The 18451-nt window shown below is 42.4% G+C and overlaps 1 protein-coding gene and 1 long non-coding RNA gene across 2 annotated transcripts in view; one reads left to right on the top strand and one right to left on the bottom strand.

Moving 5' to 3' along the window:
* The first annotated feature begins 2137 nt into the window (after positions 1-2137).
* LOC309330044 (uncharacterized protein) overlaps positions 2138-18451 on the top strand; it is a 97432-nt gene continuing 81118 nt past the window's right edge. Inside the window, exon 1 of the mRNA XM_081841447.1 lies at positions 2138-2142. The gene's annotated coding sequence lies outside the window, so the exon portion shown is untranslated. The remainder of the gene's footprint in view (positions 2143-18451) is intronic.
* Positions 3379-7181, bottom strand: LOC309331056. The gene is made up of 2 exons (XR_014151711.1): positions 6021-7181; positions 3379-4287 (listed from the first exon to the last, which is right to left on the bottom strand). It is a non-coding gene; the product is annotated as an uncharacterized lncRNA (long non-coding RNA).

Raw genomic sequence — 18451 nt, 5'->3', positions numbered from 1 at the left:
TGACCAGGGTCAGGAGCAGGGTGGGGCGTCTCCACAAGTTGTTAGGAAAGGACAGCCCAAGAGTGAGCCTAGTTCTCCTGTGAGTGTAATGGAGAGGATTCGAAGACGCTTTAAGTCAGAGGGGGAATCCTGTGATGCAGAGGACACACCTGCTGGTGACAGTGATCCAGAGGAAACACCAGAGTTTGTGCCTAGGCGATCCAGTCGTACAACCAAGGGTATTCCACCTGAGAGGTACCAGGCCACAGGTACGTGGGTAAGTTTCGCACAGTGCGATTCTGAGAGTTGTGAGGTAATTCCACAGATGCCAAACAGGTACGCCAAGGTAGGGCACAAGGCATTGGGGAAGGGATTGATCTCACAGGGTGTTGCTGAAGATGTTACACAGGTTTTGTCAGAAAGCAACGCAAGGGGGTGTGTGATAGTTCAGAACTTAACTGGTTAAGTGTTCTGAGCTGTGCGTCACTTTCTGACGTCAGCTGTAGAAGCTGGGAGGAGTCTGGGAGGAGTCTGTATTCTTGTTGTTCTCTCTGTGTGTCTTGAGAGAGACGGACATGGCTGCAAGCAGTGATGGACAAATGTTTGAATAAAAGCTGTAAATAGACGAATCTGTCTGTGTATGCTTGCATGGAGCAAGGGAGAAAAAGGGAGAAAAAGACTGTTTTACACTGCTGTATGCTACTCTGCTAAGCCGTGGCCAAAGAGACAGCAGACTTTGTTGCGCAGCTGAGAAAGAAGCGTGCCGGACGCTGCGAATGACTGATTGGGATCGTAAAGCTGTCTGAGTACACGGCTCAACGGTCAAGCTATCAAGATCGTTATCTCTGACAGTAAGGATACAACATAATATAAAATGAGGAGCGTTGTGTAACAGATGTGTGGAGCCTTTGGCCCTCTGGATAATGCAGAGCTGCAACTTCCATTATCCCCAGTCACAATGCCTGAATAGCTCAGCTGGTTAGAGAATGGTGCTGATAACAGAAAGGTTGGAGGTTCACTCCCCGTATTGGACAGCTGAAACTTCCTGCATTCCATGCGGTTGAACTAGATGGTCCTTAGAATCCCTTTCTACTCTGCAATTCAATGATGCTATGATAATTTTTACATTTGCCTTTTAGACTAGTATTACACATACTATATATGTAGCATTCTTTATCTCTCCCAGGCTGGCAAGTAAGTTGTATTGTCAGAATTAATGGAACACTCCACACAGGCCTAAGCACCCAAGGAGCCTACAAAGCACAGCTGGTGAGGGGCTAGGTTTGGGAGCCTGTATGACATGGGAAGAGTCTCATGGGCCATAAAGAGAAGTCCAGAGGGTCATGTTTGATCATTACACTTGAATTTCTTTCCCCTATACTATATCTAAGAAAATTAGAAGCTACACATACATAGAGAAGCATACGTTTAAGTATTGGGTGACAGACACAGATAGGGATAGTTGATGGTCATACACCTTGCCCAGCAGTTTCTCTGGGGCATCCATCAGCTACTGAATGAGATGGATATTCAGTGCGGACCTAAAAAAGGTCCTCCTCCCCAAAACCCAATGAGAAGCAAACACAACAGGACTTCCGGGTTGACGCGATCGGTGTAATGGCGGATTCCCTCCAAGCTCCGGAGGGAATCGGCTCCTCTGAGGACGGGTCTTGCCGCGCCGGCGACGCGGGGACCCTTAGAAACCACAGGTGCGGATACCTGTGGACCTGGTGACTCGGTGGGCACCTTAAGCGCCCCCCCTGACAGTCGAAGAGCCTTTTTAAAGGCTGCGGAGAAGGTACGGGGGGTGGCGTGGTGCTGAGAGTAAAACCGCTACCTCAGTGGAGTGAAGCCGCAAGCCATTCACCGGAGAGCGTCAACTTTCTACCTGAAAATTCGATTGGATACAAACACCCCGTGAGTAGAAGAAAACTTGGACTTTAAAAAAATCGTTATTTGTAAATCGGGCAAACGGGGGGATGTGCTAAAGGGAAGTCCGCACCCCCCTTTCATACAGACAATTGGAAGCACGGAGCGAAAATCTAAGATCGGAAAAAAGATTTTATGTCTACGGAAACTGGTAAGAGACTTTAATAACTTTTAAGAACAAGTTTTATTTTGTCAAGTTGTGCTGGAGGGAAGAGACGAACTTTGGAAACTTTTGTGACCCCCCCCCCCTTGGACCTGGGAGCGTCCTGCACCAATCTAGCCTTAAGGAATCGGAGTTTGACAGCTGTCAACTGAGCTGTCAAACAGCTGAATAAAGGACAAAACTGTATTACTATATATCTCTTTGGTTTAAAGGTGTTACATATAAACAGACGTGATTTGAAACAAAGTAATAAACAATAGGGTAAAGGATTGCTGGCGTAGAACTTTGAACAATGGCAATCCCCCTAGGGGAAACCAGTGACACTACAATGGCTGCAGAAGGAAAATTACTAGCACAAATTGAGAGAGCCTCTTTTCTCGTGGGAATCTTACAAGAACAATACATGACCTTGATTTTTAAAACAAACAACCTTGCTGATGGAACTAGAGACTTGTTCTTGAGAGACTCTGTAGCTCAACCAAATATGACATCTTTGGAGGGGGTGAAGGAGGAAGTCGGAGAAGAGAAAGTGTGGAAACCTATGTTGCCAGAGAACAAAGAAACCTTTTGGATTACAAAGTATGAAGACATGAGACTGAGGAGAAAAGTGAAGGAGGAAGCCCTTGGAAACTGTGGAATTATGAAAATTAAAGGAGTAAAGAAATATAACTGGGACTTCCTCCTCTTTTCTGGCCTTTATTATCTGCAACCTGGAGGACTTTTGGTAGAACCCTGGCAACAAGTTTTCTCAATTAGGTTTGAACTGGGAGAAGAGGAAGTAACTGTAACAGACACCCTTCGAGACCTGGAAACCAGCAAAAAGGAATATCAACAGAAAAACCGGAGAGAGACTGAAATAGACTTGAGGGCTGGAGACGTGAGGAATCCTGGCTAGGAATTTTATGGGAGGATAACTACCTGGGAAGGGACAGATACCCGGGCAGGGAGGGAGGGGGGAAAACAGATTTTTGAAAAACTTTATGATTTTTGGATATTGTAAATTTGATTTATACTTTAATATAAAAAAGGGGAGATTGGTATATAAATTTTGATTGATCTTGGAAAAAAGGATTTATTGCATATAAGAAGATAGGGTAATAATATGGGGTTTAATAAGATGAACTAAGTTGGAGAATAATGAGATTAAGTTTAGAGAGAGGAATAAGAACTTGCTGAATTAAATGGGGGAAGTGGGATGTATGTGGGGGGGTGGGGGGAAGTCATATGTGTTGTTTGTTGTTAAAAAATTTGAAAACCCAATAAAAATTTATAAAAAAAAAAAAAAGAGAGAAGCAAACACAACAGGGTTTTTCTCTCTTTCAAATGCAGGCAGGTAAGCTTTAATGAATGAAAAAAGCAGCATGTGAAAACACTTGCCTGGTGAGCAAATGTCAAAGGGAATAAAAATATTTTACTCTGAAAGATAATAGCACAAAGCGATTGGCATGAGTTTAGCAGGACAGTTGAGGCATCAAAAAACTTGGGCATCCTTCAGAATAGTTGAACATACAGAGAACCAAAGAAGGAGATATTACTTAATGCCTTTGCAGTTTTTTGTTTTGTACTTTGAATTAAGTAAAAGCGCAGGAGGAAAAGCTGAAAAGTCAAAGCAGAAGATCTACAATCTAGCATAGAGATGGACACAAGCATCAGGAATGCTGAGCAACCACAGATCCAGTTGTCAGAGTTGTGGATTGAGGGGGCTCAGCACTGATGACACCCAGGCCTATGACATCAGCAGCAGCCATGAAGGCGTATTAGGAGTTTCCAGGTACCATTTTCTTTTCCAAATTATTCTGTTGCTGTGGAGATTGACTTTGATCTTAACAGGGAGAACCGCACACCTTGGCAATTCCACGGGGTTGGCACAGACCCAAACGGCTGTATGAGCTTCCGCCGGAGCCCCCACCGCAGGCGGTGTATCCCCCCACTTTAACTGGCTCGCAAGTGGCGGCAAGGATTGCTCCTGGGATTACCACACACGTGGGAGGCGGCTGGACGACTACTTCACATGGTGGTAACTGATTGAGGCAGCCAACATTGGCTCCAGATGTTATACCGAGGCTACTCGATGACACTCCGCCCCCGTAGGATGACAAGCCCCCACCAGGTGAACACAGTGAGCCCAGACCACCGACCGGGTAGCTGACACAAGATGGGGCACAGGATGAGACGCAGCAGGGCTGGCAAGACATCTTGGAGTGATGGAGCTGGGTCTGAAATGACAAGTGTTAGTGGAAGAAATCAGCTGAGGAAGGGGATGCAGAAGCCCACCCTTGGAGACTTGTGCAACAATGAGGGACGTTGAAGCAGAGGGGAGAGGCCATGGTAAAAGGGAAATTACAGAGGCTAGTGCTTTGTGGAAGAGCTGGTACCTGCCTTTGTGGATGAGATGCTCTATATTAGGAGTGACCCACATGGTGTCCTCTAGATGTTGTTGGCATGCAACTTCCACCAGCCCCAGCTAATGTTGCCAAAGTTTCAGAATGATCTGAGTTGAAGTCCACGATGTTTAGTGGACAATGCATTGGGTACCTCTTCTCCGGACTCTCATTAGGTATCTCTTACAAAAGACACTTTACAAATGGCATAGAATGATGCAATACCTAAGTTATGTGGAGTGCAGAAAAAAAAAGGTGACCACAGCAAATAATCAGATAATAAAGAGGGACAGGCCATAACTCAGTAGTAGAGCAGCTTCCTTGCACAAAGGAGGTCACAAGTTCAATCCCTGGCATGTCCTGGTAGGGCTGGGAGAGTCTCCTGCCTGAAAACCTGGAGAGTTACTGTCCATGCCTTTTCACAGTGCTGACCAAGATGGACCAAGAGCTGGTACCCACCTTTGTGGATTCGAGTCAACCATACCTTTTCCTCTTCCTGTTTTGGGGCAACTAGCTTGCAAACATGTGCAGACCATGCAGGTGTCCCTATTTTCCAGAGACAGTCCCGGATGTACAGAAACCATCCTTGTTTCTGATGTCCTGCTTTTCCTTAGGATGTCCCTATTTTCATCTGAGAAATGTTGGAGGGTATGGAGTTATATTCCCCCCCCCCAAGACAAAGGCATCTGACGGCATCCCTGTATGGGGACGTTTTCTTAAAATGTTTAATGTTTTATTATGTTTTTGTATATATTTGTATCCTTCTAGAGGGGCTGGGGCAACCCAGTCAGACAAGTAGGATTTAGATAGTAAAATTATTACTATTATGGTAATAGATGTCCCCAGTGCCCCCCCCCCCGAGGATACCCAAGGGTACGTAGCAGTGGCACCTCTCTCTCTCTCTCTCTCATTAAAAATTGTGACACTTACTTAAACAACTTCATGGTGGGTACTGGCACCTATTTTTCATGAAAGAAAGCACTGGATGTCCCTATTTTCATAGAAGAAATTTTGGAGGGTATGCAGAACCAGAACTACTCTCAGCACGGGATGGAGAAAGAAATGTGTTTCAGTTTGCAAATAAAGGCAATTTTACCTAATTTTTACGGATGGACATAAAAGGGGCCTGCTAGGTCAGGCCAGTTGTATGAAACTGTGAGGAACTAAAGTTACTGGGAAGGTCAGGGAGAGAGAGAGAGGGGGGGGGGGAATCTGAGAGGAAACAAATATGAGCAGATTCCTCCACCCCATACTAGGATGTGGCTCACACCACTTGACCCAAAATCTGATATTTAGGAACATAAGAAAAACCTGCTGGGTCAGCAAATGGCCGAACATCCTATTCTCACAATCACCAACTAGCTAGATGCATCTTCAGGAAAACCCAAAAGCAGAACCAGAGCATGAGAGCAACTCTCCCCTCCTGAGGATTCCAGCGATTGGCATTCATAAGCATTCAGCTTCCAACCACGGGAGCAGAGAATAGCCATCATGGTTAGTGATTTCATTATTTCACCCACACATACAGAATTAGAATGAATGAAAAGTAGCAGTAGCAGAAGAGATACCAAGAGCAGTAGCAGAAGACAGACAGAAGGTGCTTGAGTCTGATGAGATCGGTGTCCTGTGCCATGTGCTTTTATAAAGTTTCTTAGAAAAAGGAAGTCACGTCTGAATCACAGCTGAGTATTACCTTTGCTGCACATATCAAAGCTACATTGGCCTATGTTATTTTCTAAGGCTGCAAGCATATTATAGGGTCTCCTCATATTATCATAGGGTAACTATATTATAACCTCTTGCAACCTCTCATTTCAGATATTATAGTCCTTGGCTGAAGCTAATTCTACTCCAGTCAGATCAACATTGATGTGTCTTTCATTAATTTGTTGTTGTTGTTTAAGGTGGTGGTTTGTGTTCATTGTCTATGTTTCCTGAACCCATAACACAACGGAAGCCCCTTAGCTTCCATTCTCCTTTATGAGGACAATGGGAACTGAATTTGCAGCCATTTTAAAAAATGCATCCAGTGAGTTATATCTAACTTATAAACCGCTGATCTGCCAATGTCTGCTTGACTCAGTGTGTACTTGGAGGAGGAATGACCAGCTGGAGAAGCGCAGAAAGAAAAAAACACCATGGTACACAAGCATCAGCACAACCAGACGCCTTCATCTGCCCCAGCTGCCACAAAACATGTATCTCCCATATTGGTTTCTACAGTCACAGAAGGCACTGTAACTCTACAATGGTTAGACTTCACCCCCCCCCCAAAGACGCACTCTTCCATTATCTCCTGAGACAGACTGAGAAGAAGAAGTAGACTCAGAATCAGAGGAGACCTATTGAAATCAATGACCATGGCTAACTCCAAACTGTGTGAATGGTCTGCAAATAGAAAATGCTAGTCAAGGCAAACAAGTGTAAAGGAAAGTTTACTTAGACTCCTGGAAAGCATGTCTAAGTGAACTGGACCCACAAGTGTGAGTTGTGAGCACCAAACTCAACAGAGTATAAAGAAGATGGAAGAAAGCTGTGAAGCATAACCTCTTTCATTTCTAATAGCTACTGCAAGCTAAAACTGAAGTGCTACTGGCTTGAATGAGTGTTACAGCTCTCACTCAGCCATCTAATCTCTACATAGATAACAATCATAGATTGTTACATAGATAACACAGAGTGAGGCAGGAGAGGAAGAAGTGAAGAGCAGTTTCCTCCCCCTCCTTTCTGAAAACATTGTATCAGGAGATTATCGCAATGGGAGGGGGTGAAAATACACACACACACACACACACACACACACACACACACGCAGCTGCATGCTTGGTGAAAGAGGATGGCCATCCCAGATAGGAGTGCACTGTTCTTTGGTCCATTGCATACAATATTTGAATAGAAATAAAGTGAAAAGAAGGCATGCTCTTTCCACCTCTCTACCTCTCCCGCAGACCTAGAACATGGCTAGAGAAAGTTCCAGTGCACCCCAGAGAAAGGGAAAAATGCCAGTTCTCTATGTGACAATCATTTCACATTTAGCCAGCCTCTCTCAGCGCCATCAGACCTTACAGTACAACATCAGAGGGTCCTTAAACACGTATTTCAAAGATTTGCAACATGACTGTGAAGAGGTTCTGACGTTTGCTGTCACTCCCTGCTTTGCTCAGCAGCTGAGACACCACACACAGCTGAGGAGAGGGAGAAAGAAATATGGTAAATAAGGATGATGATATTGTAAGTAAGGGCAGCATTTTAGAGCATTCTGGCTGGATCCTGGGAAGAACTTTTTTGGGGGACCAGGGCATCGTGAACGTATACAGGCAAAAAACAAAACCCCAGGATGGTTTAGAGATAATTAGGGGGACATTTGTGAGGGAAAGTGGAAGCGGAGGAGGAAAAAGAGTCAACCCACAAAAGGAATCTGAGCTATGTCAGCAATGACAATGTGGATGGGAACACTATGCCACGGGGACTATCAGTACAGGAGCTAAAAACCAAGACACAGGGATTAGAGGAAGAAAAACAAAGAGGGTTCAAGCAGAAGGGTTCGAATTGAGAAAAAGCCAGGAAAAATTAAAGAGGAGGTGGCGGAGGCTAGTGTCTCCCAGGTATCAGCCTGGGATGCCATTGCGGTTTTGGGAATGTGTCAGAAGGAAATGATTCTCTGTCTTAGATGAATTTCAGAAGAACCAGAGGAAGATATAAGGTCCAAATTGATTAAGGAGTTGCTTAATTAGATAGAGGTAAAGGAAGAACTGATGGAAAACTCGATTGATTAAATCTTCTGAATTAAATCAAGCTTTGCAAAGGTGAAAAAAAAGTTACCAGAAGACTGTCTGGTAATTTTTAATTTACGCCAAATCAGAGACCAAATAATACAAACAGAGTATCAGAATAGATTACAGATAGGGGAGAAAAATAAAATGATTCTAAAAGAAATTCCTGTCCAACTTCTAAAAAACCCAAGCTAATTCCAATTTTTGGACAGATGCTCTGAGAAATAAACAAATTCCATATACATCGGAGTTCCTGAAAGGAGTCTCTTTTACATATAAAAACAAGAAACAACTGTCAGGGAACTGCCATCGGAGCTAGAGGCAGAGGCAAGGCTCCAAAGCGATGCTGGAGAAGGGTCCAGCAGGGAGAGAGACAGCTCATCGGCTGGGGAAGGAAATCAGCGTAACACCAGGGATAAAGGGGGGCAGATGGGGGAATCGGCGAGGGGGCTCCAGGACTCTTCGCTGGAGACCAGTGGGGAGAGCACGGGTTCTCTGCTGCCCACACCCACCCTGCGCAGGGAGAGTAGGCGGAGACTTGGCATCAAAGAACATCTTTGCTGGAAGAGGTTCAAGAAATGCCCACTGACGGATTCTGCTAGCAACTGAAACAGCCACGAAGTGAAGGGCTGTCCAGACAGAAAGGGTTTAACCAGGCTACCTAGCCAGGAGTGGCGGCAATTTACGCACGAGCAACCCCTATAACCACTACAAAAACGATGCAGGGATATATCTGAAGCACAGAAATTTCAGATGAAAAATTTAATATAAGAATTAGGAGAAGGCATGCTCGTGACAGGAGCAGAAAGGGGGATAGAGGAATTACCTGAGGATAGCACTGATAAACAGGAAGAAGAGGAAGAGTAACAAACACATAATTAAAGCAGGAATAATATATATATATATATATATATGCTTTCGTAGATTTTCACGGGTACAGGAATGCAGGTTTTGGTGTCCTCGGGTGTCTTCCCGTGTAAAAGTTGGGGTGTCTAGGCGACGTTTCGACGAGGTCTCACTCGTCATCTTCAGGCTGGTCTTCAGGCATCTTTAGAAGCCGAAAGCACCAGCCTGAAGATGACGAGTGAGACCTCGTCGAAACGTCGCCTAGACACCCCAACTTTTACACGGGAAGACACCCGAGGACACCAAAACCTGCATATATATATATATATATATATATATATATATATATATATAATTTTCCCTTAAATTAAACCAGAATGGCAGATTAAAAATACTAACCTGGAATGAAAATGGCTTAAATAGAAAAATACAAGGAACATTGCAGATGAGAATACTTATTGTTTTTGAAAATAAAACCCCAGAAACCTTGAGATTTTGTTTTTAAATATTAGGCATTTTGAAATCTGAAAACAATGGATGTGACCCATATTTGCATTCATTTGTATAATCAGATAATATAAGGGTTGAGACAAGGTGGCATTAGTAATTAAGGATATGTGCTTCCAACAAAGGCATCCATCCAGGGACTATAATAATCTATAATGAAATATAAACTCTTGAATGAGATCACACTCTTCCCCCATGGGGTTAATCATTGAAAGAAAAATGTTTGTGAGATTTCTAGGCATTTGTGCCAAGTGCCCATTAGGAAAGAGGAATGCTGACTTAAGGTGTGGAAGCCAAAAGCAAACGGTATAAATGCTCCAGACATTTCTGTCTTCCTCACCAGAGTCTTCCAGCTTCCCTTGACTTCGGTTGCTCAGCCATTCCTTCTGTTGGCAAGTTGTCTTTAAATGAAAGCTTTCATACGAAAAGAGCACAGAGGCATTCTGTGACTCTGGAGGAGATTCGCTAGGGATTGTGTTTTGAAAACTTTGTTGTTGTTTAATCATTTAGTCGTGTCCGACTCTTCGTGACCCCATGGACCAGAGCACGCCAGGCACTTCTGTCTTCCACTGCCTCCCACAGTTTGGTCAGACTCATGTTTGTAGCTTCGAGAACACTGTCTAACCATCTCATCCTCTTTCGTCCCCTTCTCCTTGTGCCCTCCATCTTTCCCAACATCAGGGTCTTTTTCAGGGAGTCTTCTCTTCTCATGAGGTGGCCAAAGTATTGGAGCCTCAGCTTCAGGATCTGTCCTTCCAGTGAGCACTCAGGGCTGATTTCCTTAAGAATGGATAGGTTTGATCTTCTTGCAGTCCATGGGACTCTCAAGAGTCTCCTTCAGCACCATAATTCAAAAGCATCAATTCTTCGGTGATCAGCCTTCTTTATGGTCCAGCTCTCACTTCCATACATCACTACTGGGAAAACCATGGCTTTTACTATACGGACCTTTGTTGGCATGGTGATGTCTCTGCTTTTTAAGATGTTGTCTAGGTTTGCCATCGCCTTTCTCCCAAGGAGCAGGCGTCTTTTAATTTCGTGACTGCTGTCACCATCTGCAGTGATCTTTGAAAACTCAAGGAACAGCTAAAGCTATTTTTTGTCATCTGCATACTATCCCTTGCTTTTCCCTGTGGGACTATTTGCCATCATTCAGTCGTCAATAGGTTTACCATACCCATTGAGTCAATCACCCATCTCCTACTACCTTCCTGAGAAATGTCCACTCTATATATCTTCATTCTTCTTTTTTATTTTTTTTAAATGATTTTTATTCATTTTTCAAACACATAATAAAAACAAACAAAACACAAAACAAAAACATACAAAACATTTAAACATGTATAATTTCATAATCTTATTTTCATACACCTTCTTTTCTCCGACTTCCCCATACCTCCCTTTCGCTGCATCCCTATTTTAAAATTCTTTAGCAACCCTTTAGTCAGTTTGTCTATTAGTTCCCTTTCATTACATTTCCATAAGCTTGTTAGTTACAGCTGTAATTCTCTACTTCTTACCCCTTGACATCTTAACATTCCTCAATTTTACAACAATTTTTAAGATATATTTTGAATTTCTTCCAGTCCTCTTCCACTGTGTCTTTCCCCTGGTCGCGGATTCTGCCGGTCATCTCTGCCAGTCCCATAAAGTCCATGACCTTTGTCTGCCATTCTTCCAGAGTAGGTAGTTCTTGCATCTTCCAATACTTTGCCAGAAGAATTCTTGCTGCTGTGGTAGCATACATAAAAAAGGTCCTATCCTTCTTTGGCACCAATTGGCCAACCATGCCCAGGAGAAAAGCCTCAGGTTTCTTAGGAAAGGTCCACTTAAGGACTTTCTTAATTTCATTATAGATCATTTCCCAAAAGGCTTTAACCCTCGGGCAGGTCCACCAAAGGTGATAAAAAGTACCTTCAGTCTCATTGCATTTCCAACATTTGTTATTGGGCAAATGATAAATTTTTGCAAGCTTGACTGGGGTCATGTACCACCTATAGATCATTTTCATTATGTTTTCTTTTAAGGCATTACATGCCGTAAATTTAACACCGGTGGTCCATAACTGTTCCCAGTCAGCAAACATAATGTCATGACCGATGTCTTGTGCCCATTTAATCATAGCTGATTTCACCATTTCATCCTGTGTATTCCATTTCAACAGCAAGTTATACATTCTTGACAAATTTTTTGTATTGGGTTCTAACAATTCTGTTTCTAATTTTAACCTCTCCTTCTGAAATCCTATTTTCCTGTCCTGCTTAAATGTCTCATTTATCTGATGGTAGTGCAACCAATCTCGAACTTTAGACTTTAATTTCTCATAACTCTGAAGTTTAACCTTTTCACCATCTTGTTCTAGAATTTCACAATATTTTGGCCATTTAGAGTCCGTATTAAGTTTTTTCACCGCCTTAGCTTCCATTGGTGACAACCACCTGGGAGTTTTACTTTCCAACAAATCTTTGTATCGAGTCCAAACATTGTATAATGCTTTCCTGACAATATGGTTTTTAAAACTTTTATACACCTTTGCCTTGTCATACCATAAATATGCATGCCAACCAAAGTTATTGTCCTACCCTTCCAAATCCAAAATGTCTGTGTCTTCAAGAAGTAACCAGTGTTTCAACCAGCAAAAAGCTGCTGATTCATAATAAAGTCTTAAGTCCGGCAGGGCAAAACCCCCTCTATCTTTTGCGTCAGTTAAAATCTTAAATTTTATTCTGGGCTTTTTGCCCTGCCAGACAAATTTAGATATGTCTTTCTGCCACTTCTTGAAACAGTCCATCTTGTCCAAAATCTGTAACGTCTGAAATAAGAATAACATTCTAGGCAATACATTCATCTTAATAACAGCAATTCGGCCTAACAAGGAAAGTCTCAACCTAGACCATATTTCCAGATCTTTCTTTACTTCTGTCCAACACTTTTCATAATTATCCTTAAATAAGTTGACATTCTTAGATGTTAAGTTCACCCCCAGATATTTCACTTTTTTCGTTATTTCCAAACCTGATTCACTCTGAAACCTCTCTCTTTCTTCCATTGTTAAGTTTTTTTCCAGCACTTTCGTTTTCTGTTTGTTCAATTTGAATCCTGCTACTTGACCAAATGTCTCAATTAGTTCTAATACTCTTTTAGTACTAGTGTCTGGCTGTTGCAAAGTTAATACTAGGTCATCTGCAAATGCCCTTAGCTTGTAATGTTTAACTCCGACCTGAATTCCTTTAACCAACTGGTCCCTTCTAATCATATTTAACAAAACCTCCAGGACTGATATAAAAAGCAAGGGGGATATTGGGCATCCCTGTCGTGTACCTTTTTCTATAGATATTTCTTCCGTTACCACATTGTTTTCATTCTTCTTTTTTAATAACTCATAACCGAGTAAGATTACCTTCCATAAACATGGTTTTAACAACGAGTCCCTAAGTGACTGTGGAGGCCAATTCTGGATCCACACGTCCTTACACAGTGGTGACATTGGTTTCTGGGCAGGATTTAATCACAGTGTGGATTTGCCAAGGGTGCCTTCCTCTTAGCACATTTCTTCCTTGAGTCCTGAGTTTGAGTGTCTTCAGAGCCCATGACACCTTTGGTAAAGGCTGTTCTCCAACTGGAGCACTCGCAGGCCAGTTGCCAGTGTTTACTATACCATCCGGTACTATACCACCTGCACTGGCTCCCGGTGGAGTACAGGATCAGGTTTAAGGTGCTGGTTTTAACCTTTAAAGCCCTATACGGCCTAGGACCCTCGTCCCTACGGGACCGCCTCTCCTGGTATGCCCCACAGAGAAACCTACGGTCTGCACATAATAACATCCTCAAGGTCCCAGGCCTCAGAGAGGTTAGGTTGGCCTCAACTAGAGCCAGGGCCTTCTCGGCTGCGGCTCCAATCTGGTGGAACGCTCTGTCACAAGAGACTAGGGCCCTGCGGGACCTGACATCCTTCCGCAGGGCCTGCAAGACAGAGTTGTTCCACCAGGCCTTTGGTCAGGGCGCAGCCTGACTCCCTCCTCTGGCAACCTGCACAGAATCTTGCTTAATCAGTTGCCATTAATTTGATTTTAATTAATTTTTATAATGAAATATTTTTAGAATGTATGATTATTTGATTGTTTAATTATTTGATTATTGTTAGCCACCCTGAGCCCGGCTTCGGCTGGGGAGGGCGGGATATAAATAAAATTTATTATTATTATTATTATTTATACTACATTTTTTAAAATTTGCCTTGAGACAGTCTATAAACTTCTTTTGTTGACCACCGGCATTACACTTTCCTTTTCCCTTTTTAAGATCAGAATACAGTAGTTGCTTTGGAAGACGATCATCAGGCATCCACATAACATGACCAGTCCAATGAAGTTGAAGAATCATTGCTTCAACACTGGTGATCTTTGCTTCTTCCACTACACTGATATTAATTCGCCAGTCGTCCCAAGTGATGTGTAAAATTTTTCGAAGACACTGTTAAGGTCTGGTGACTTCTGTTTCAGAGTATCTGAAGAAGTGTGCATGCACACAAAAGCTTATACCCAGAACAAACGTAGTTGGTCTCTAAGGTGCTACTAGACATTTTTTTATTTTATTTTTGAGGAACAGGGTAATTAGAAAGTTGCAAGCTTTCACATTTGCCTCATAGATTTGGTATGAATTGCAGTGGAAACATGAAAATACTTACATAGCTGGAATAGTGTAATGGATTTGTTTTAGCCTGAGTGGATTGTCTAATCCAGGGACACAAAGTGCATTATGAGGAATGAGGATTCACTCTATTCACATACTGAGGGTACTAGAGTCGTACCTTGGTTTTTGAACAGCATAGTTCTCAAACATTTTGGTTCCCGAACGGCAGAAACACGGAAGTGAGTGTTTGCGAACTATTTTTGGAAGCCGAACATCCAATGGGGCTTCTGTGGCTTCCAATTGGCTGCAGGAGTTTCCTGCATCCCATCAGAAGCCGCGCTTTGGTTTCTGAATGTTTCTGAAGTCGAACGGACTTGCGGAATGGATTCTGTTCAACTTCCTTTTTTAAAAAATAATATATATGTGCTTTTACAGAAGATAAAAAACATCAAGAAAAAAACAAAAAGAAAAAATTAAAAATAGAAATTCCAGCTTTTAAATTGATATTTGCAATACTTTCTTTCCTGACTTCCTCCCGCCTCCCTTTTTTGTGTTCCTCTTTACTCAATCAGATACAGCAAATCCTTACCCACTTTCAAAGCTCATTTCTGATTATTAAAATATTACTATTATGTCTCCAATCCTTCCCCCTTATGTTTAAACACCTTTAACATATTATTTACTTTTGACATAATGTAACTTTAGTCTTTCACCTTTTTTCAATTACATTTTTACATAACTTTTAAACCTATATCACTAATGCCGTATTATTTTTAAATCCAACATCGTTTTAGCATTCATAAACTTTACAGTGTTTCTGTAGATAGTCTTTAAACTTCTTCCAGTCCTCTTCCACCGCTTCTTCTCCCAGGTCTCGGATTCTGCCAGTCATTTCTGCCATCTCCATGTAGTCTATTACCTGCATCTGCCATTCTTCCAGGGTGGGCAAATCTTGTGTCTTCCAATACTTTGCGATAAGTATTCTTTTTTTTTTTTTTTAAAAAAAAATAATATTTATTGAAAGTTTCCAAGTATAACAAAAAAATAAAAATAAAAAATAAAACATCCACTTTAAAACCTTATTTTCATTAACATCTTTCCAGGACTTCCCCACCCCACCCCCTCTTGTATTCCAATTCCTTCAAATAGATTCAGCAAGTTCTTACCCCAAATTTTAGACTTATTATCATTGACCCATTGTTAAAAATATTTTTCCATCCCCTAAAATCGACCCCTGTTCCCTTCCACGAGTTCCCCTCTTTAATATGCAGAACAGAATAGAATAAAAAAATAAAAAATAAAGTATAATTTTACACCCTTTGGATTCCAAATTTCCCTCCCCCCTTTCCCGGTTGCGTTCCCCAATGTCCATCAATGTCTGCTGTCGTCCTGGAGCTCCCACATCTAGGCCGAAATCCTTCACAACTCCATTTTGCCGTCTTTTTAATAGTCTTTGCCATTTTTTTGGTCGTCTTTAATTTCGAACATCCAATCTTGGAAGGACTCTATCTCAAGAAGGTCCATTTTTTCCATCCAGATCTCTATATTTAAGAGTAAAAACTCCAATTTTATTTCTTTAGACCTTTCAAATCTGGATGTCCCAAATGTTCCCACTTCCAACTTTGTCCAATTTTTGTTGTTCTTGTTGTTGTTCTTGTTGTTCTGTCTCCTCACTCTCCTCTGGTTTCTTTTCCTGCTCCACTGCAAAAATGTTCTAATTCCAAAAGCTTCTAGTTCCTCTACAGAGGCTTTGTTATTCAGGAACAAAACCTTACGTCAAGTCCCTTCCATTCTTCAATAGATAAATCTATTGTCTCCTTTAGTGTAGAGACCTCTGTAGACAAAATAGTGTTCCATTTCTGCAGTTTTCCCAGGAGATAAAAAGTCCTATTCAAATTCCATACCAGCAATACTTGTAGTGTCCCACAGCCCCTCTAGAGGGATTATGGTAACTCAGTTTCCTTCCAGATCACACCCAACAGTCAAAGTAACTTGTTATCCCTTGTTTTCAACAATTTATATCAAATTGTAACAAATGTAACCGGCAAAGTCCTCGTAACAAAGTTCTCTTTTTATTCTTCAACTTTGACAGCTCCTTTGACAGCTGTCAAAGCTTCTATTTCTCCTCACCAGGCGCCCTCACGGATCGCTCCCGGTTCCCGGGGGGGTTGCGTTTTAGCTCACACGTTCCACTTTTCTCCTCCAGCACAGTCTTATAATTTTCCATCGTGAAATTAATAACTTTATCAATATAAAACAGCTCTCGATCTTAGTTGTCAAATCGTTGCTTTAAATCCTCTACAACCGGGGGGAGACAGACTTCCTTTTTGCACCTCCCCCGCTCGTTCCAAAATTAATTTTTTTCCCCTTTTAAATCTGATTTCCCAATTACTCACGGGTTGTTCTTTTTAGTCCAAATTTTCAATAGAAGAAGTCAGCGCTCTCCGTCAAATGGCATGCGGCTTCGCTCGGCAGGGGAAGCGGAGGACTCATAGCACCACACCACCCCCCGCCCCCCGCTCCGTAGGCTTTAAAAAGGCTCCTTCGCGGGTCGGGGGGCGCAAACGGTGCCCGCCGAGTCACCATGTCCATGAGTTTCAGCGCCCATGGTTTTTGAGGGTCCCCACGTCGCCGGCGCGGTAGGACCCAGCCCCTGCCGAGCAGGCTCCCTCCGGAGCTCGGAGGGAGTCCGCCATTCGGCGATGGCGCCAACCCGGAAGTGGTATTCTTGCTGCTGTTGTCGCATACGTAAAAGACGTTCTATCTGTCTTTAACACCAATTGGCCGACTATACCCAAGAGAAAGCCTCTGGTTTCTTAAGGAAGGTATATTTAAATACCTTTTTCAGTTCATTATATATCATCTCCCAGAAAGCCTTAATCTTCGGGCACGTCCACCAAAGGTGAAAGAAAGTACCCTCGGTTTCTTTACATTTGCAACATCTGTTATCAGGCAGGTGATAAATTTTAGCAAGCTTGATTCTGTTCGACTTCCAAGGTACGACTGTACAGGAGGGATTTTTTTATCTGACTAAGCCTTTAACAAAGTAACCAAAGACCACCTAAGGTCACTAGTCAATCTTTGAACTTGTATTCTCCCCTCCTCAAATTTGTAGTTTTGACTCGCCTCATGTTGTTGCTATACAGGAGTGTGAGGAACGAAGACCTCATTCTCCCCACAAAAAGGGAGGAAAAGTTGGGAGTATGAGGTGTTTTTGTTTTTGTTTTTGCCTGTATATCTCCTTGCTAAAAATCTATCTGCTTGCTAATTTTTTCTATTTTACTATTTACTGTGATGTAATTGGACACCACTTTCAGAAAAGATTGCTCATAGTATTTATTGATGCAAAATTTGTAAGTAAAACAGAATCCGAGTAGACATTAGTGTACGCCATCTTAAACACTTTCATGTTATTTTTTCCAGATTCACATCAGTTGTTCTACGAAGACTACAGCTGAAATGACACCCACTATCATAATCATACCTAATCAAGCACTAGCGCAGTCAGTATACAGAACACTTCAGCCGTTTGTAACTATGCTATTGATGGAATTTAGGAACTGAGAACAAGCATGACTCTCCCCAGCCCCAGCCCTGCTTGCTCCTTCATCAGCAATGCAGCTGCCTTCGCTGATGCAACCAAATTCTTTTGCTTAGAATCTCCCTTCTCATCCAGTGACAGTTCCTATACTGAGACAAAGTTGATCTTGTCTCTCTTTTGAATGGGATTGTGATCCCCCACAGGAACGGGGTGTGGGGAATGGTACCTGAAATGCACACCATGGATCAACGTCTAATGGCCATTTGTCATGGATGCTGTAGTTGAGATTCCTGCATTGCAGAGGGTTGGACTTGATGGCCCTTGTGTATGGTGTCAGGAATGCTGAGCCTCCACCATCCAGACAAACCAGAATGGATTGGATCAAAAGGTTGCTCAGCATCTCTGACACTCTCGCCTACACATCCCTGATCAATGCTTCTTTGAGCTTTCCTTCTGTCTCTCTTTAGCGCATCCTTTCTGTTTCCTTCCTATCACTCATTGATGGCACTCTGAATATCCTTCAGGCCTGCAAGAGTTCTGATGCTTCCAGTTCCCTGAGAATCTCTTCCTTCCCCTGTGTACCTTTGCCTTGTGTCAGTTATAAATTCATCTGTCACTTTGTCATTTAACTCTTTTGTGGCTGAAAGGATTGTTGACGTATTTGAAGCCGCTCACCTAAGAAATGCTTTCATGATCTCCT

This window comes from Podarcis erhardii (genome assembly GCF_964252035.2).
Source record: "Podarcis erhardii genome assembly, chromosome: 15".
Classification (NCBI taxonomy): Eukaryota; Metazoa; Chordata; class Lepidosauria; order Squamata; family Lacertidae; genus Podarcis; species Podarcis erhardii.
Note: the sequence above shows the minus strand (reverse complement) of the source record. Positions and strands in the feature narration are given on the sequence as shown.